Here is a 22,060-nt window from a genome sequence, read left to right as displayed (position 1 = left end):
GTACATTTAAAAATGGTTAAGATGGTAAATTTTATGTTATGTGTATTTTACCACAATTTCAAAACAAAAAACCTCAAAAAACCCAAGATGTTTATTTCCCTTTCTCTACCTTTAATTTTGTCATAAATCATAATAATTCCGCCTTACTGTTGGTACCATCCTTGCTTTAGTTCCTTCCAGCTTAGGCCTGGGCTGGGGATGGCCCAAGTCCCAGGAAAGAGGCTGTTCAGAGGCTGTGAGCTCAACCAGAGAATGGCCAAACCTTAGTGAAGCAAGGCCAAGCAAAAGCTGATGGGCAGAAATGTGCTGGGAGAGGCAAAGACATTGAGTACCCCTCAAAGAGCCTTGAAGCAAACGCTTATTTGTCAGCTAATTTTCAAGACCAGAAGCATGTAGCAGAGACAGGGGAAAGTCTCAGAAACAGTCTAGTCCTTGAAGATGAATTCTAGAGTAGAGACAGGTTGCCAGAAAGCTGACAAGGCACTGTCAGAGATGGAGATTTTATACACACACTACCCTTCCTCCCCTTTTTCCCCACCATTTCTCACAGCGGCTGAAGGGTAAATACACAGAATTTTAAGGGTTATCCTATACAGCAGTCTGGATCACCCTTTCTATTTCATTTTCACCAAATCCTCATGGTATCGCAGCTAGGACCTAGAAGGCAGAGTTGACAATGTCTATGTGCTGTAGTGGACTATCAAAGAAAGTAGGAAGAAGTTCCTCAAAAAATTAAAAAGAGGCACTTCCCTGGTGATACAGTGGTGAAAAATCCACCTGCCAACACAAGGAATGTGGGTTTGATCCCTGGCCTGGGAATATTCCAACCATAAGATGTGCACCCCAACTATTGAGCCCACCTGCTACAGCCACTGGAGCCCGTGCATGTAGGGCCCATGCTTCACAACACAGGAAGTCCATGCACCACAGCTAGAGACTAGCCCCCACTCACCACAAATGGAGAAGGCCCGTGTGCAGCAACGAACACCCAGCACAGCCATAAATAAATAATCTTTTTTTAAAAATTAAAAGTAAAACTACCATATGATCCAGCAGTTCCTTCTCTGGGTATCTATCCAAAGGAAATAAAAACATCATCTTGAAAAGATATCTGCATCCCCATGTTCACAGCAGTATTATTTACAAAAGCAAAGACATTCAAGGAAACAGCCCAAATGTCCATCAGTGAAGAGGTAAAGAAAATGTGATACACACACATACAATAGAATATTAGTCAGCCATTTTTTATGGCTGAGATCTTGCTATTCACGCCAACATGAATGGACTCAGAGGGCATTAGGGTAAGTAAAACAAGTCAGACAGAGAAGGAAAACACAGCATGCTCTCACTTACAAGTAGAATTATAAAACAAAAAAATTCCCCCAATACATAGATAGAACGGACTGGTGATTGCTTGAGGTGCGGAGGGGGGTTGTGAAATGGGTGAAGATGGTCAAAAGGTACAAACTTTCAGTAACAAGATAAATAAGTTCTGGGATGTAATGTACAGCATTGTGACTAGCATTAACCATACTGTAATGTATATTTTGAAGTTTCTAAAAAAGATCTTAAAAAGTTCTCATCCCAAGAAAAATAAATTTGTAACTGTATGGTGATGCATGTAAACTAGACTTATCTTAGTGACTCTTTTGCAATATATTCACACATTGAATCATTACATTGTATGTCGTACATTCTAAACCAGTGTGTTATATGTTATTTATGTCTCAATTTAAATAAAATAAGAAGCAAGCAAGGGACAGTGACTTGGCCATAGCAGCACTTGTCTGGTAAGTGCTTCGCTGTGGTGGCAGAGGCTGCAAACTTACAGAACTGAAGGACTCTGCAATGAAATGAACATTTGTATTCAATGCACTTCCTAACATTTTTTGTTGTTGTCGTTACTGGTATTTTTAATTCAGACAAAGAACCTTCCCTGGTCTTCTGTGGCTATTTCATTTGGCCCATTGGGCTTTTGTTGGAGCTATTATTTTCACAATTTTTTCTTTCTTTTCTTCTTTACTTCTCCCCTCCCTCACTCTCTTTGGCTGCCATATGTGGGATCTTAGTTACCCAACCAGGAATAGAACCTGTGTCGCCTCCAGTGGAAACATGGAATCCTAACTACTGCACTGCCACGGAAGTCCCTTCTTTTTTAAATGAGTTATCTTTTCAGCTTTGTTTCATGTTACTTTCTTGTATTTTTCACTTTTTATTAAACAGGGATGAGGAAGCAAGGAAAGAACTCTGGGGACAATCTTTTTTTCTGGCCAGATCTGTGGTATTCTTGCCTATACTTACCCCAACACACATCTACGTCAGACCCAGCAAAACCTAAATCCAGGGGCTATTTCTGTCCTTAAAATTATTCATGCAAGTCTTTCAAAAGAACCACTTAGAAAGAAAGACATTCTCTGTCCTTTCCTGTATAATTTAAATACTTCACAATCATTTGTAAGCAGTAATATTAGCCTCAAAGGTTGGAATAATACCACTCCAAAATTTTCAGAATATGAGATCTGTAAACTAGAATCTGTGGTCTCTAACATAGGTTACCACAGTTCACAGACAATTCACTTGAGAAACCAGCGCCATAGATGGAAAATAAAATAAATGGAAACAATACCCTGAGAGCAAGAACCTTACAGAGAACACTCAGAGTGTTAAATCCATAGTCAGAGAGTCTCTCTCCCTTCATACTGACCTGCCTCCCAACAACTTCATTTCAAGGCGGGACTAGGAAAGAACGTCATTATTATGCAGATATTTCCCATGGTCTTCCTTTAAAACATTATTCCTTCAACACATTGCAGGACATGCAGTTGTTATAAGCTATAAGATCCTGGCCTCAAACATGGTAGGGCCAAAGCCATGCTCCGTCTACCTGACCCCAACGAGTTCCATCTAGCCTTTCACCAAAGGAGTTCCCTGCCTCCTCCAAAACCAGATAAACAGGGACTCAAGCAATCTGGTGATAATCTCCTCAGGGAAATACAGACCATATTACAAATAGGCTTATGTCCCTGGAAAGCAAATTTAATCACTCATTTACCCAGCCAGTAACTTTTTCATCAGTTAAACTTCTCAATCCATCTCTCCTTCTTGAAGTGACCATGAGAGTTCTGATTCAACTGCAGACTTGATTACATCTATAAACCTTGCTCAACAGACATCTCTTAATTCTAACATTATCCTTTTCACATCACAACTTCATTCCCACAACTCCCCCCTGGAGTTGTGAGTGACATAACCCTGCCTCCCACATCTGTCTTCATTCTTATTAGCCACAGGAGCCATCACTTTTACAGCTGTATGACCTTAGGAAGTCTCTTTCTTCCCAAAGATGATTAAGCCAAGGAAATGTATACATTTCCTAACTATAAATGAATGGTTTGACTCAACTATATTCACTCCAGATAAAGCCTGGCTCTCCAACTCTACTCAGTAAACCCAGAGGTATACAACATTTACTCTTAAATTTCAAAAGGCCAAAGCTTTTCCCTGGCCCAAGGGCTCTTGGTTTATACCCAATGATGTTAACCTTCATTCCTGGAATGCTGTCTCACCAAGAAGAGACCTCACTCCAGGGTCACCACTTGTACACTTTGACATTATTTGCTCAGGTGGCACTAGAGGTAAAGAGCCATGGTGGTGAACCTGCTAACACAAAGGGTGCCAGAGGTGCAGGTTTGATCTCTGGGTCGGGAAGATCCCCTAGAGTAGGAAATGGCAACCCACTCCAGTATTCTTGCCTGGAAAATTCCATGGGCACAGGAGTCTGGTGGACTACAGTCCATGGGGTTGCAGAGAGTCAGACACAACTGACCATGAATGCAAAAAAAAAAACCACAACACTGTTCCTTATGCTTCTAAAGGTTTCCCCCTTTATCCATTTTGTTGTGATATTCTCAGATATTATTATTCTCCATTTCCTTATAATTTAATATATCATAGTTCTGCCTTATATTTTAATGAACTTTTAAGTACATCTGTTTTGTGCAGATTAATTTTATATCTGTTATGATTGTTATGTTTGGACAATCAACTATCTTTCTTTAGTTCATCTTGTTTTTGCTATTTCTTATTTATGCTTAATACATGCCATTGGTATTAAACACTGTATATATACTTCTTTCTCCTTTCTTTTGAAATATGTTTGTTGGAAAGCATTGAGTAAAATGATTTTCACTTAAACCACATCTGTACACCAACTCACACATAATCATGACAATCATCAAATTCATTTTTCTGTTGTTTTCTACATATAGCCATATAAGAAACATCATATCCTTAGACTTTTATTGCATAAGCAAGAAAAAAAAAATTGAGTTACAGGTTTCAGCCCTTACCTGTCTTATTTTATTCTTAGTTTTTAACTGTTACTCTGAAACTTCTGCTTTTTCTGGGGGGGGTCAGACATGAATTCAAGTGCTACTACTTATCAAAGCAGGGCTTCCCTGGTAGCTCAGCTGGTAAAGAATCTGCCTGCAATGCAGGAGACACCAGTTCAATTTCTGGGTTGGGAAGATCCCCTGGAGAAGGGATAAGCTACCCACTCCAGTATTCTTGGGCTTCCCTGGTGGCTCAGACAGTAAAGAATCCACCTGCAATGTGGGAGACCTGGGTTCAATCCCTGAGTAGGTAAGATTCCCTGGAGAAGGGAATGGCGTCCCATTCCAGTACTCTGACTTGGAGAATTCCATGGACAGAGGAGCCTGGCGGGCTATAGTCCATGGGGGTCACAAAGAGTTGGACACAACTGAGCAACTTTCATTTTCACTTATCAAAGCAAGTTCCTTAACCTCTCTGAGACTGTGTTCTCATCTGAAACAAGGAGATTATACCATCAGGGTTTTTGAAGAGTAAATAAAAAAATGTAAAGAACTTGATACATAGTAGTTGCTCCCTAAATACTAGTTCCCTTCTTCCTTTTAAGCTTTAGATCACAATCTTATTCTGAAATGGGATGATGTGGTCAGAAGCACTGATCTCTCCTCAGTTGATGTTTTCAGTCTCCCATCTTTAGTTGATAAGGCCGCCACAATATGAAGTTCTTGTTCTGGATCAAAGTGTAAGGTCAGTGATAATTTGGGGTTGGTGGGATATGTGAAAATCTTTCTTTAGCTTTCCCAAATGAATGATATCTTGCCTGGATCATTCTTTTCCATAAAAAGAACTGCAGATGTTGTTTCATTTCCTTGGGGAGTTCATGGTCTTAATTGTGGCTGCATCTGAAATCATTATTTGAAAGTTATCTGGACTTTCTTTCCAATGTTTTAAATTTTATTTTTCACAGAAGATTGAAGATATGAATAGTAAATGTCTTGATATCTTTCTCGGGGTATTCATTTTCACTTATAGGCCAAATCAATTCTGAAAATACTTTTACCTTAAATTATTGATTCTTCAAAATGTATTTCTTTTCTTGGCTCAAGTACTTATTATTTTTAAGTTGAAATACTATGCTCAATTTTCTAGAAATAAGTTATTTTGATTCATCACTGTCTATGCACATTTATTTAAGCAACCTAGTTTTGGAATTCATTTAGTAGTTAATAAGAATACTTCTCTCATTAACTATTGATATTTAGCAGTTATCAATGTATTCTTTACTACTTCTAGACATGTCCTTATTTATAGTATTGCAATTTTACTACATGGCCTTTGCCTCACTGCTTTATATCTTCTTTCTTATCATTTAGAGCATAGTTGAATTATTTTTGAACTCTGAGACTTTGTTGTTCTGAATCAGACACTTTTAAAGTTTATTGTTTGTTTGTAATTTTGTTCCTTGTGATTGTAACAGTTAAAAATTAATTATTTTGAAAACTCTTCTTTGATCTGTTTTCTGAATACTGAGGTTGTACTATTGAAAATTTTTCTTTGTGACATTTTCATTGGCATTTTAATGGGTTTAATATGAAGAAGGCTGTCTGCACTGCCACTTAGGCTACTGTTTTCCAAGAAATAAAAATATTTCTACTTGTAAACTCTAGCCTTTAAAAGTAAATACAGGAGTACTGTAGATGTTTTTTAAACTGATGATAAGTTATTATCCAATAAGTAATATTCCTCATCTATTTCATATCTTGAGGTTTTATTTTCAAACGAACCTCTGTGCAAACCGATAAAAGTATGATTCAAAGAAAACAGAAATGTAAATACAGTCATTAGTTTCCTCTAAGACCCACCTTTAAATAAGTCGCGGCCAATCTAGCACTGAGAGAAGAAACGGACGTGCCTAACCACACAAAGTTCAGAGCGCAGCCTCTGTCTGCCCCATGGCAGCAAAGCGGGAATGAGGTCAAGAGGCACAAAGCTCTTCTTTAACAGTCTTTAAGGCAGCTTACCACATCCATCCCTGGAGATGGGACCTAGGGACTCCTCTGTATTTTAGCCTGAGAATAAGTTTTAGCCTTAAGAATAGAAAAGTTATTTATATTTATATTTTATCTAACCATTTAACCAAATTTCCAATTCCAAAAGAAATAAAAACTCTTACATACTGAGGAACACATTTTAGAAGAAAGTTCAGTATTTATTTGAAAACCATTCGACAGTATTTTTAGAAGATATAAAATAAGACTTGAACAGAGAGACATGATTCCTGGATGGAAAAAACTGCATATAAAAAAGTTAATCCTTTCCAAATTAATATATAATTTTAATTCTGTCTTAAGCAGAATCTCCAATGACATTTTATATTGAAGCAAAATCAGTTTAACCCTTATATGGGAAAAAATGCCAAATAATACCAAGAAATATTTTAAAAGAAGAGTAAAATAGGACTCAGTTGCTTTTCTATATATTAAAGCCTAAAACATAACTATCATAATCAAGATAGTATCATATTGATACAGGAATAGAAAACAGACCCAGGAAATATAATACAAGGTATAGAAATTGATAGATGTATATGTGAAACAATATAGGACTAAAGTTGCATTTGAACCCATAAATAAAATAAATGGTGCCATCAGACTGGCTATACATTTGAAAGAACATAAAGTTCTACTATCATACCATGTACAAAATGTATTTCAGATGGATTTAATATATATATATATTAAATAAATAAATAAATACAAGCATTAGAAGAAGAATTAGAAGGGTACTGGCTTAGACAGAAGAAGCCTTCCAAAGATAGAAACCATAAAGAAAAAGATATATGTGACTAAATATTTAAAAATTTTTGGAAAGCAAAATATAATGTAAACAAAATCAAAGACAAATAATATACTGGGAAATAAACAACTGTATTATATAGAACAAACAAAACATTACTATCATTAATAAACTAAGAGCTCCCAACAAACTGAGGAGTCAAATCATCTTAAAGAGGCATGAGCAAAGGATATGAAATAACAATTCACAGAAGAATGCAAAAGAACAATGAAAAGTGAAAACAGGCTCAACTCACCAAAATTCATGGGAATATAAATGAAAATAGAATACCAATTTTCACCCAGATGAGTAATAATACTCAGTGATGACTAAATACAGAAAACAAGCATTCTCATATTTGCTAATGGAAACCTGAACTGTTACAACTTTTTGGGAAAGGAATCTGGCAATATACTTTTAAATTGGAGATACATGTGTCCTTTGACTTAGCCCCCTGTTGCTCCCCTGTCTTGGTATTCAACCAGGGTGAAGAACCACAAGCCAACCAAGGGAGATGTTAATTTTTCTCCACAGGGACAGAGGAGTGAACATGGTGCAATCATTAACATGAGTGAATGAGAGCCATGCCTATGAGCTGGATGAATGTCTGTGACATTTATCATGAAAACACAGCTGCATGGTAATGCTTACATTTGAAAAATCCTCAAAGATTGGATATGTGTGCATGAGTGATTGAACTGTATGAAATTGCTGATATTCAACTCTTTTTGATCTAATAAAATGGCAATCTACGTCACAATCTAACATAAGTCTATTACATATTTATGAATATGAAAACAATGTGGAATGATACACCCTAGCATTAACACTGGTAACCTGCTGGGGGGAGGGTAAAAGAGGAAAGGAGAAATTAGCTTCCTCATACATCTCTTCACTGTTTTACTTGTTGAAATTTTTGCATATCAAAAATATCTAATAAAGAAAAAACGGAAAGGAACAAGACTCTCAGGCTGGCTATTACTTGGAAATATACCTATTGGCAGAATCTAGCAATGGTCCATTTAATTTTATCAAACGTAGTGAACAAACACATTTATTTTCTTGTCTCTTTCAATAAGATGATGCAAAATAAAAACCCAACCAAATATTTGTTAACCAAAACAAATTTCAGAATTTGCAATAAGACTAATAAAAACAAAAATTCAGAGAACACTAAGTGTTAACAAGTGGAGCAAAAGTCACACTTTTACACTGCTAATGAAGAGTGAATCGGTATAATCACTTTCCAATGACTTGGCATTACCTAATAAAGTTGAGCATTGCATATTGTATGACCTAGCAGCTGAACTCCAAAGTATACGTCCTAGAAAAACTCCTGGGTGAGGACTAAGACACATGTACAGAGTGTACTGTGCAGCATTTTCATGAGAGCAAAAAACTGGAAGCAACCCAAATGTCCCAAATGGGTTTAACAGAAAAAGTGTGGGATATTTCATACACAGGAAGAAATACTGATGTACTAATTAATACTAGATAGCAGGGAAAATGAGTGAACTTCAGGGGCATATATCTACCTGCTGCTGCTGCTGCTAAGTCGCTTTAGTCGTGTCCGACTCTGTGCGACCCCAGAGATGGCAGCCCACCAGGCTCCCTCGTCCCTGGGATTCTCCAGGCAGGAACACTGGAGTGGGTTGCCATTTCCTTCTCCAACGCATGAAAGTGAGAAGTGAAAGTGAAGTCGCTCAGTCGTGTCCAACTCCTAGAGACCCCATGGACTGCAGCCTACCAGGCTCCTCCGTCCATGGGATTTGCCAGGCAACTGGAGTGGGTTGCCATTGCCTTCTCTGATATATCTACCGTCTATGGGGTCACACAGAGTTGGACACGACTGAAGTGACTTAGCAGCAGCAATGTTGGGTAAAAATCTAAGCCAAAGAAAAAGTATGATTCCATTTCAAAAAGAGGTGACACTAAACAATTTAAGAAAAAGCAGGGGAATGACAGGTAAAAGAAAAATAATCCAGGTTATGGCTTTCCAGGAAGGAGAAAGGAGGGGCTGGAAGAAGCAAATGGGAGTCTTTAAAGATAGGGAGAAAAGTCAGGAAACGTATGTATGTTTCACTAATAGTCTTTAATGTGTATATGTGTATACATCCATATATTTTCTGGATGTATGGTATGTTTCATTCACACACACATGTGCACACAGAATCTAGAGCTATGCTTGCCCATGCCTACAAAGCTCATGCTATTACTAGAGAAGTCACTTAATCATCTTACAGGAATGCTTTGCATTGCAGATGTTTAATATATAAATGAACAGATAATTTTAGAGTAATACTCAAAAGAAACAGCGCTGGGAGTCACATTCTTCCAGAGTCAGGGTAAAGTGGAAATTTCTCTTACACAATTTTTGCAGTGCACCAGAAACTGGCAAGACTGTATCAGAAAATCCAAGATAAACACACACACTGACATACAGTTTTTCAAATCACCTTGGGAAAACTTTGTTAAATCACAGCAAAAAGCAAAGGGAACATTTCTGGGTAAGAGTTACATGGGTTTTACTTTCACCCTGGGGTAATCCTTTGATTTACTTTCTAATTTAAATTACATGACACCAAAACTCAAGTTTCGGACAGTAAGATTTTCAAAAGCAGGGGGAAAACATGCCATTTCTCGGCTACGAATCTTGAGGACCCAGGAAACACTGATTTATTGGGAACAGACCAGATGAAGCTCTATTTCCAGATATTACAATGTTGGTCCTGATTCACAGCAGGGGAGCAGCTAAAAGCCTTCTATATAAGGTGGTGTTTTACCAGGTGAAGGAAGACAATTAGAAAGGGAGGAAGTCTGTCCTTACTCCCATCCTCCACAGCTGCTGGAAACCAAAGCTGTTCCTCTAATTGAATCACTGCGAATTCTATGCTACTGGCTTCTTTCCTTTCCCAAGGATTATTTTGAATATTTGGACGTCTACTTTGTCACTCTGTTCTGTCTATTGCTGTTAGGAGTTTGGTAAATAATATGATTTAGCTAAGATGTTTTACCCACAGGATATCCTGTATCTGGTTAACTAAGGCTAGAGGAAAGAGTGGTTAGACAATCTGAAAGCATGTTATTTTTAAAAGGAAAGGAAAAGACAAAAAAGTCAAAGTGGCTCCAGGCCCTTCACCATCTCAAGTAAACCAAAACAGTATGATACTGAACTACCTCCCCAAACATGACTTATTTACAGATGCGACATTTTTACTTCCTCATGCTAGAAAGTTCCACTTCATGCTCACGACCTGGAAATGCAGGTGCAGCATGATCAATGAGGTAAGCAGCTCCAAGTTTTCTCTTTAGCAAGTGAAAAATGGGAAATTAAATTAATTGCTGTGCCTGAATACATTTCCTTCAGCAAAGTTGCACAGATTGCTTTTGTAAAAAATCAGCTTTATTGAAATACAATGCACATAAAAATTTACCCTTTTAAAGTATACAAAATTCAGTGATTTTAGAAAATTAAAAAATTGTGCATCCATCACTACCATCAAATTCCAGAACATTTTCTTCACCCAAAAAACAAAGTCCATAGTTTTTAAACCATCAATCCCCATTTTTCCCTCCCCCACCCCAGGTCCTGCAACCATGAATCTACTTTCTGTATCTATAGGATTTTCCTGTTCTGGACATTTCGATAAATGGAACCATAGATTACATAGCCTGTTGTGCCTGGTTTCTTTCACTTAGCATAATGATTTCAAGGTTCATCCATATTGTAGTATAAATCAGTACTTCCTTTTTATGGCAAATAATATTCCATTGTATAGATATACCATAAGTTTATCCATTCATCAGTTGATGGGCATTTGGGTTGCTAATTTATGATAAAGAACAAAAGAAAGTCTAGAAAGCAGAAGGAACTAGCCTTCAGCTCAGATCTAAACTTAAGCCTGGGTTTAATAGACAACTACGGTGATACCTGCTTTTACACTCCATTCCTATAAATCATGTTACTCCTAGATTATGTTAGTAGAAATGTCAGCAGTCTTAACATGGGATATAAAATTTTTTCTTATACTATCATTGAGCGAAGAAGAAGGGAAATAGAATTAAAATATAATTAAGTAAACTCCTTTGATAGGTGAGCAGATAAATTGTGGCATACCAATATTCTAGAATATTACTCAGTAATAAAAGGAATAAAATTTTGATACATACAGCATGGATGCATCTCCATGTAATTATGTTAGCAAAAGAGGCCAGGCAAAAGTAAATATAATATATATCTACATTTACATAAAACTCTGAAAAATACAAACTCTTCTAGAGTGACAGAAAGCAGATCATTAGTTGCCTGAAGATAGGGAAGGGAAAGGAGAGATTGTTACTGAGCATGAAGAAACTTTTACATGGTTTGTTCACTGTTTTGATGGCGGCTATACTTCCATGGATGTATGCAGCCAATATTATTCAACTTTAAATATGTATCATTCATCATATGTCCATTATATTGCATGTCAATTATATTTCAACAGAGCTGTTAAAAGACACTATTTTTAAATAACAGAGTATACCATTCCCACCACCCCAAAAAAGTAGGCTTCCCAGTGGCTCAGTGGTAAAGACCCTGCCTGCAGTGCAGAAGACACAAGAGACATGAGTTTGATCCCTAGGTTGGGAAGATCCCCTGGAGGAGGGCATGGCAACCCACTCCAGTATTCTTGCCTGGAGAATCCCATGCACTGAGGAGACTGGCAGGTTACAGTCCAAAAGTTCGGAAAATATTGGATGCAATTGAAGCAACTAAGCACGCACGAAAAAAAGTGAGCATATGGAAAACACTACCTTTAGTTTGCAGATATGGTTTCAGTTAATTCTGTAACGAGTTAAATTACTCTCATTTTACACACAAGGAAATGTGAGAATGTGAAAGCACAGAAGTTTTTCAAGATGGTCACAGTCAGTACCAGGCTGAGATCTCAGAATCCATGCCCTTTCATTACACCACACTGCCTTTCACTGTTTCTGTTACAGACCCAACTCTGTTTTGGGATCCTTGGTTCAGGCATTTCCCAAGCCAGGGAGTTTCTGGTCCACAGAACTGTATGCTTTAGGGTAGTACTCCAAATTTGTTTTCTTTTGCCCATCATTTTATGCTGCCACAAATACCTTTCCAATTATGGAGATTTATCCGATTCAATTGATTTACTCATTCTCAGTGGATCAAAATGGTTAATCTGGATTAGATCAAGGCAAATAATCCTGGTCCCTAGGTCAAAGGAGTGAAAATAATTCATCTGAGATTAAAAGCAAGCTGGACAAAAACGAAAACTGCCTACTTAAACCACCAGAGGTGGATGCTGTATTTCTCGGGGACAGAAGTCCCTCCTTTGATTATGAAAGGCCCAAGAATGTGGACTATTCAGAGTTTCTCTGAGGTGTCTACTTACTTTTCACCACCTCTTCCTCTAAACTTGAACTTTGAGTTGAGGCTGCCATCCCATGTCTGAGCAGGACAAGCACGAGGGTGGCTTCATCACCTCCTTACCTCCTCCTGATCATGTTTTTACCACACAAACAACGGAAGTCTCTCCAAATGCTACCAATCGCATCTGGGTCCCTTTGAACATGGACTAGGAAACTGATTAAGTACAATTAATGAAAAAGTGAGTTGGTTAAAACAATTTTTTGATAAGACAGCTTAGATTTGGGGGAGAAGAGCGTGTTATTTCTTTCATGCAAGACCTTCACAATGATGATTAACTGTGGCAGATATCTTCTGCTTGCCTCTCCAAACCCATTCTCCATTCATTCTATCTGGCTCTACACCCTAAGAGACTAAACTGTGGACTCGGCAGCCAGCTTCCTTGTTCATTGTCTTCCAGTTGAGTTTGGTCAACAGTGAGCACAAGCAGATAAAAGGAGAGAGGAGAATTATTTCAGGGTATTTGTTTCCCAGCACCCCTGCTGGCAGGATCATTATAATCGGGCCACAGCCCTTTCCTGGAGGCCACAGTTCCACGCAAGAGGGTCCTCTCCTCCTAGCCCTCATCCCTCCAGGTCTAATGGGGTAAAGGAGCCCTGAGAAGGTACATCCTCCCTTGTGGTTTCCCTAAACTCTGTTCATGTCCTTATAAATATTCTCTTTATTAAGCTCTCCTAAGAAGAATTGATGCTTTTGAACTATGGTGTTAGAGAAGACTCTTGAGAGTCCCTTGGGCTGCAAGGAGATCCAACCAGTCCATTCTCAAGGAGATCAGTCCTGGGTGTTCATTGGAAGGAATGATGCTAAAGCTGAAACTCCAGTACTTTGGCCACCTCATGCAAAGAGTTGACTCATTGGAAAAGACTCTGATGCTGGGAGGGATTGGGGGCAGGAGGAGAAGGGGACGACAGAGAATGAGATGGCTGGATGGCATCACCAACTTGATGGACGTGAGTCTGAGTGAACTCTGGGAGTTGGTGATGGACAGGGAGGCCTGGTGTGCTGCAATTCATGGGGTCGCAAACAGTCGGACACGACTGAGCAACTGAACTGAACTGAAAATTAATTGACTTAAGTATGTCAATTGCTTTCAGTGCAACTGACAGTTTCTGAGGGTTAAGACTATGCTTATTCAGAAAAAGAACTTATTCCAAGTTCTCAGTTTATATGAAAACACTGACATTCATGGGGTTGAAATCAAGCCCAGACAAAAATAAGTAACAGCAAGGTGAGATGTGGAGTAGGGTGGTCAAACAGCACCAATTCGCCCTTCCTGCCTTGGCAATTCTGTAAGGCAGAAGTATAGATTTGTAAGAACAGTGAAGGTGGTGGATGTATTTCTCAGATTTTTAAAATATGAGAGATGTTTGACATCCAGTTTGCTATGTCATGCTTCTTTACACTTACTGATCATACTTCTGTGGTGCCTTGACCTTTCTGCATATGACATCCCACTGAGATTGAGACTTTAAACCACTCTTTCTGTTTCAATGGTCAAATATAAAGAAAGATATATTTGTTACAATAAAAACTGCCTAAACAGCAAATCAAGGAAAGAGAACCAGATTTCAGAGGTGCCACCAGTTTTCTCTCATTGAGAGACAGTATCATATACAGATACAATCTCAAGTAGACTTTGATTAGAGTTTATATATCAAAGATATGTCTATTAAGGTAAAAGATGGATTTTGATCCTATCTAAGCCCCAAACTAACCTCCCATCCCCAAGAACTGCCTCAACTATGTCATAACTAAACAGAATAACTACTTTAAGGTTGATTTTCTTCGATGATGCCAAAATATCATTTAAAATCTGTAAAGCTCTTTTAAGTGAAAAGGATAAAATGTTGAAATATTAATATGATGCTTTGTTGATTTTTGTTTGCTTTGTGTTAGTGTGTGTGTGTTTACCATAGATTAGGAGAGGAGACAGAAAAGAGGAACTCACTGGATTAACCTGAGCCAGTGAGGAAAGACCTACCCCTGTATTTATGATGGGTATTTATTAGAACTTAAAGAGTATTTGAAAAGGGATACCAAAAGAAAATCTGGGAATTCTGGCAGCTTTCATTTACTTCTACATAACACCAGATGGTTCTTACAAAGCTCTCAACTCTTATTTTTTAAATGAGTGGTAGCTTCATTCTTTCAGCTTTTCCCTAGCTTAATACAACATATCAATGAATAATACTATCTTGCATTTGTACAGAATTTTAAAATTTACAAAGAACTTTTCTATTCATTATCTCAGTTCACCTTTACAGTGTTTCACAGAAAATATTAAAACCCCCATTTTACAGAAGAGGAAACTAAGACCCCAAAATAATAGGATTCTTTCAGTAGCAACTTGAATTAGGTTAAGTAAAAAAATGGGACTATATTGGCTCACTTCAACTGGATGGATGGACTCCAATTCTCACTGGGCTCTCTTTCCTTCCCTTTACCTCTCTGTCTTTCTTTCTTTTGCTTGCCCTCTGTGCATCAAACTTTACTCTCTCAGGAGACTGAAACATGGCCTTAGTGATTCTTACTACCTTGAGGCAGGAAAGGATGGGACCTCTCCTCTCTCAACCGGAGTTGAAAAATTTCAGAGAAAGACTCTACTGACCCTTGCTGGGTTGCATGCCCACCCTTTGAGCCAACTCCTCTGGCCAGTACAAAACAGGAATAGACACAGCCAGTTAGGGAACTGTGAGCAGGGTATATGGACTGCATCTCGCCCAAGGAGCAGAATCAGAACGACTTCACAACTGGATCTTCAGACTGTAAGCCTATTACCGCCCCCTCTTCACTTCTGGCCTCTCACTACGGGGACCCTACAGAGTTCCTCTCTTCCTCACAGTTGCAGTGCAGTCTGGTTCAAGACTTGGAAAAGACCTCAGATTCTCGTCCTGTTCCTGTCACTTGTCATCTGTGTTCATGGGCAAGTTACTTAACCTCTGGGAACCACAGCTTCCTTCTTTGTAAAGCAAAGTAAACAATTTCTGCATCACGGGGTCATCCAAAGGATAAAGGGTGGCAACATACTCCAGATGACCTTGAAAATGATAAGGAACTACCTTAAGGTTTATTACTTGCATTCTGTATGTAAATCTTACAGAAGCTAAAACTACACAGTAACAGTCTTCAGTCATCATTCTCCCTACCACCAGCCCTCTGTTAGCATCACATTGGTTCTGACATTTTCACTCTTTAAGCATCATCAAATGGTGTCTTGAAAAGATTTAGTCCCGAAGAAGTTTACAAACAGATGGTTTAATGGCACTCATCGTACCTTCTCAGTACAGATTAACCAAGAGATGGAAAATTTTTGGAAGACACACAAGACCACTATTAAGAGTGGTTATCTCCAAGGAGTGGGGTATAAGTTGGTGTTTGGAAGAACTTCTCTTTTTTACTTATTCCTGTGTTTACTACTCAAATTTTTAAAAATCTTACACACATATTCCTTTCATAATAAAAAAACATTGAAAAATTACAAGGTTACTACAGAAATTGAACATAGTTCAATTAGAACAGATTCTAATATAGAATCTGACACTTAAGAAGCTTTCAATATTTCCTGCTTATTGATCAAACTACGTATTTCTGGTTACCACCTATCCAGCAAAGTCAAGTCCACTTCACTAGACTAAAAGCCAGCTCTAATTTCTATGAAAGTACATTTTCTATTCATCATATTGTGAGGAATGCTCATAACCAGCTGCTGAGGATATGGGTTTAAATTCTTACACCTTTACACACCAAAACTAAAAACTACCTTCTTAATGTCCAATTATAAAACAGTACATTCAGCTACCTCTCTACTCTGTTACTGCTGTTTATTAACATCAGAGGATGCTAGGCTTCTAGGAACCATTCTATCTTACAGCAGAGGGTTGGTATGATATTTCTAAGGAATTAAAGGTTACATGGCAGCATATGCCAAAACTAAAAGACAGATTTAAATAGCATTTTTAAAAAATGATGCAACAGCTACAAAGCTTGGATGCTGTGCACCAGCTAAGTGCTATACTGGTTGCCTAGTTACATCTCTGCAAAAGGTCAAAAAAGTTGTCTCTAAATCTAGAAGGAATTAAAAACCTTAAAGTTTTACCATTTTACCCCTATGTAGACATCCCTTAAAATAAATGCCTGTTTCACTTTGATCAGCTGGCAGCACTTGGGAATATCTAAGGAGATGTTTTAATAAAAGACATTTCTATATATGAAATTTGTTACCATGCTCACATTTCATTAAAGTTGCAACATCTGGACTCTTTCTGTTTTGTCATACCCAATTGCAGACCGCTACTACAGGGTATCAAAAAACTTTCCAACTTAGTTGATCTAACTTCTATCCCATGAGAGGTGGAAAAAGTCCAGTGTTTTAAATTGTTAAACTTCAAAAAAAAATTTTATTGCAATCAGCTTTGTAAATTATAGGCCATTTATAATTAAGAAACAAAAATATGTATCTTAATAATAAACAACTAGTGTCTTAACTCTTTGAATTTCCTGACTGGCTCTGCTGGCAGACACTTTTAAGTCCAAATATCTTCTCCTAGTAATGGCACAGGACAGGACAACAATTTTGGTTTATAAATCTAAAAACATGAGTGTATTAAAATGGAGGAGATTTCCTGCAGAATTTGAATAGGGAGAAATAGTCTTTTTTTTTCCTTCCTCTTGAAGTTCAACATTTTTATTTTGAGGTAAAAATTCACAAAACATGAAATTAATCATGGACCACTTTAAAGTGTACAATTCAATGGCATTTAGTACATTTAAGATGTTGCATATCCATCATTTCTATTTAGTTCCAAAACATTCCTATTACCCCCAAAGAAACCCTGCATGCAGAGTAGTTTGGGTCATTTGGATCTCCTATTTACATTGACTCTGTAATTTCTCTTTGGAAAGGAATAAAAGAAGCTGAGTTTAATCATCAGCATAAGGATTTCATCTCCTTTCATTTCTTCTAGAGTTTGTTTGATTCACGAAACAACCCAGCTGAGATTCAAAACTGAAAAGAGGTTAGTCTTAACAAAATGAAACCAGGATTGAGAGTCCTAGAAGGAAGGAATCCCAAAAAGGGATTGATAAGAATATCAGAATTAGCTCACAATCTATTCAAGACCTATTCTCATCAGAAACCCAGATCTTACTTCTAAAACAGACAGTGCTCAATCATTTTTTTTTTTTTTTGGAAGAAAAATAAAAATAAAGAAAGAATTCCTTGTACTTACCAGTTAGAAACATTTAGAAGATAGGAAACAAACACATTAAAAAAAAAAGATTACCAGCTCCTAAAAGTCAAATTCTGTTCCGGGGAAGGTAATGAATTGCTCTTTTAAGTACACTTACAACCTCTTTGAACCAGTGGCTTAGAGAATAAAAATCTCCAAATAAATGTCAGAGAAATATAATCAATGAGGCTTTAGGGTCTTTAGTATTCCTGATTTCTCAGTCTGACTGTGCTGTGGCTGAGGACAGAGCAGGGCATTATGGAGAAGGGAGGAAAGGCTGAATAAGAGTCTTCAATAAGATGCACCCACTTACTTACATCATAGACATGCAGGGGTACACAGGTAACACTGGAAAAATGAAAGAGAGGGCTACGAAATCCAACACTTCATAAATTTTGGTTCTTCTAAGATGGCTTGGGACACACATATGTATGTGGATACAGAGTTTTCAAGAGTTAGGTTTCATCCTTATGCTCAACACAAACCCTGGAGGTTACTGTCATTATTTTGTTCAATCAAAATTTCTACTTTCACAATTCATCAGCATGACAATCACTTTCTACCAGAGCTGTTTTTAAACATCTTTGGGCTCAACTGTCCCAAATTGCCCAGAACTCTAGTAGTTTTAGCACTAAAGATCCCAACTCCCCAGTAATCCCTCAGTCTTGGACAAAATCAGGATGGTTTGTTATTCTACAGCTAGCCCTATGTTTGACCTTCAGATCTGTATTGCTGACCTGTCTAGAAGAGGATAGACAGGGGACTCGTTACAAAATTAGCTACTACAAAAATTTCCATCAAAAATTTCTGGCTATATCCTACTGCAGAGATGGTTTTAAAAAATAATCCAGTGATCCATTTCATTCACTAGGCAAGCAATGGTTTTATGCTTTGTGGGGATGACCTACCTAATGTATGGAAATTAAACCACACTTAGAAATTAGCTAGAATAAATACCACTACAGTAAAGTTCTAGAGGAGAGTGAAAAAGTTGGCTTAAAGATCAACATTCAGAAAATGAAGATCATGGCATCTGGTCCCATCACTTCATGGGAAATAAATGGGGAAACAGTGGAAACAGTGTCAGACTTTATTTTGGGGGGCTCTAAAATCACTGCAGATGGTGACTGCAGCCATGAAATTAAAGGATGCTTACTCCTTGGAAGGAAGGTTATGACAAACCTAGATAGCATATTCAAAAGCAGAAATATTACTTTGCCAACAAAGGTCCAGCTAGTCAAGGCTATGGTTTTTCCAGTGGTCATGTATGGATGTGAGAGTTGGACTGTGAAGAAAGCTGAGTGCTGAAGAATTGATGCTTTTGAACTGTGGTTTTGGAGAAGACTCTTGAGAGCCCCTTGGGCTGCAAGGAGGTCCAACCAGTCCATCCTAAAGGAGATCAGTCCTGGGATTTCTTTGGAAGGAATGATGCTAAAGCTGAAACTCCAATACTTTGGCCACCTCATGCAAAGAGTTGACTCATTGGAAAAGACTCTGATGCTGGGAGGGATTGGGGGCAGGAGGAAGAGGGGACGACAGAGGATGAGATGGCTGGGTGGCATCACCGACTCGATGGACGTGAGTTTGAGTGAACTCCAGGAGTTGGTGATGGACAGGGAAGCCTGGCATGCTGCGATTCATGGGGTCGCAAAGAGTCGGACACCACTGAGTGACTGAACTGAACTGAAAATTCTAGAATATTGTTATTTTTCCTCCAATTTCCACAGATTAGAGCCTAATAAATATAGCATAATGTGACAGGCAGACATAACAGCATAAAATAAAAATCTCACATTTCTTTGGTGCTATTCAAAGACCTTGGAACTTGCACACTTTAGGCAAACTCTCCAGAGCTGGAGAAACGCCAAAAGCAGCACAGTCCTCAGAGGCCACACCCACAACACCAGAAAGTCTGGCCAAGGGAGGAGCCACTGGACTTCAACCTGTCCACTTGATCCAACGCCAAATACTCCAAGAAAACTAAAAGCCTTTAGTGCCTGTATCCACAAAGCAGGATTTGCAGAGTCAAGACAAGAACTCATTTAATCAACTCGGGAACCCTAAACCTTCTCAACCCTATACAATGAAATGTAAGATAATTCGATCTCTGTTACCTGAAGCATTTCTACCTTTCTGAACAGTTCATCCTTTTTACTCTGCAGTAGGCAGAATAATGGGCTTCCCCCAGTGGCTCAGCAGTAAAAAATCTGCCTGCAATGCAGGAGACACAGGAGATGCGGGTTCGATCCCTGGATCAGGAAGATTCCCTGGAGGAAACCATGGCAACCTATTCCAGTATTCTTGCCTGGAGAATCCCATGAACAGAGGAGCCCAGTGGGCTACAGTCCATGGGCTAACAAAGAGTCAGACACAACTGAGCATGCGTGCAGGCAGAATAATAGCCCTCAAATAGGTCCATGCCCTAATTCCTGGAACCTGTGAATATACAACCTTACATGGACAGAGGGACTTTGAAGATACGATTAAATTAAGGACCATGGGATGGGGAGAGTATCTTGAATTACCTAGATATGCCAAATCTTATTACATGGGTCCTTAAAGTCAAAGAACACTTCCTGGCTCAGTTCAGAAAAAGGAATTTGGGTGAAAGACACATGGAGATGCAAGGCTGTTGGCTTTGAAAATGGAGGAAGGGGACTCTAGAATTCTCTCCAGGATTCTTTCTCTCCTTTCCGCGAGAAAGGAACACAGTTCTTTAGACCAGTCAGATCTCTATAGAACCTAGTCTGCAGAACTGTAAAATAATAAACTTGTACTATTTTAATCCACAAAGTTTGTGATAACTTGTTATAGCAGCAAACAAGAAATGAATACATCTTCATCACTGCTGTTCAATTTGCATAACACTTTAGCAGTATTTTAAGTCTCAATATTTGACCATTTCTTACCTACTGCTTAATTTGCATCTCTATACAGACATAAAAATTAGATTTGGTACTAGAACAAATATGCTCAAAATCCCTCCAACAATGCAAAACAATATTTTTTTTAAATGTCTGTTTAGTTTCTTTCTTTAGTTTGTTAGCAGAGATCAGTTATATAAGGAGTTTCTTTGCATAACTGAAACCAGTAATTATGTATGAAGCAAAAGTGCTTGTACAGAAGAGTGAAAAAGACAAATAACTTCTTTAAAGGTGTGTAAAGACACAACAGGCCTCAATGTGTCCTTAGAGCACTCTGGACACCAGACTGCTGGAAGGTGCCGCTGGCCTTTTGTGAGCCAAGGGCAGGATACCAAGGAATACAATGAAGAATTGCCCCATTCAACACACAGCAACTCCCATTGAGAAATACGCTTGAATTAATTTGAAACATTAAAGTACATTCATTAGTATGAAAGAAATCAACAGCAAATCAGATAAGAGAACATGAAGTACTTGTTTTAAAAGTCTTCATTATTAACAGTATTTGGTAGAAAGTAGGGATGGCTCAGCCCTCACCTGAAAGACATTAAACACTTCAAACAAAATCTCATTATGGGGTAGCAAAAGCTATGCATGGTCTTAAAAGCACAAAACATATGTAGAGCTTCCTTCTAATAATCTCTAGACCAGAAATTCTCAATCCTGACTATACATTATAATCACCCGGGAGCTCTTAAAAACTGCAGATATTCAGACCCCTACCCCGAGGGATTCTGATTCAACTGGTCAGTACTTTCAAACACATCCCTGAAGATTCCGATGTGCACCCAGGACTGAGAACCACTGTTCTGTACCATCCACGAGCAGTCTACTGGACACACCCATCTGGATGTGGCCACTCCACAGATTTGAATCTGTTCCTCTCTTCCTGTATCTGTAGCCCAGTTATCACCACCACTGAATCTTCCAAAAGAGAAACCTGGCAGTTTTTCTAGATGTCCTCTGTTCCTTCATCTCTATTCAGCAATTCTTACATATCCAGCCCATCATTCCCAACCCAAGATATATACTGGTCTCCCTTGCATGAGGCTTCTCTCTACTTCTTCTCCTAAGAAGATTCTGACACTAGTAAATACTAAATATTGGCTGAATGAGTAAATGGATGAATGGCCACCTTCAGTAAACTAAGGTTAAAAGTAGGTTTTATTTTTTATTTGCATTTTGCTGTAGCCAGTAATAGTTATGTAAATAAACAATCAAAAATCCAACAGCCATATTTAAGCCATTGCCATATGACCCAATGGGGAAAGAAGAGAAGTAGGTAGGGGTACAAAGAAACAATACTG

At 38.2% G+C, this 22,060-nt stretch overlaps 1 protein-coding gene across 11 annotated transcripts in view; it reads right to left on the bottom strand.

Moving 5' to 3' along the window:
• GNG2 (G protein subunit gamma 2) overlaps positions 1-22,060 on the bottom strand; it is a 137,200-nt gene that overhangs the window by 89,380 nt on the left and 25,760 nt on the right.

The sequence above is a fragment of the Bos taurus genome, chromosome 10 (genome assembly GCF_002263795.3).
Source record: "Bos taurus isolate L1 Dominette 01449 registration number 42190680 breed Hereford chromosome 10, ARS-UCD2.0, whole genome shotgun sequence".
Taxonomy (NCBI): domain Eukaryota; kingdom Metazoa; phylum Chordata; class Mammalia; order Artiodactyla; family Bovidae; genus Bos; species Bos taurus.
Note: the sequence above shows the minus strand (reverse complement) of the source record. Positions and strands in the feature narration are given on the sequence as shown.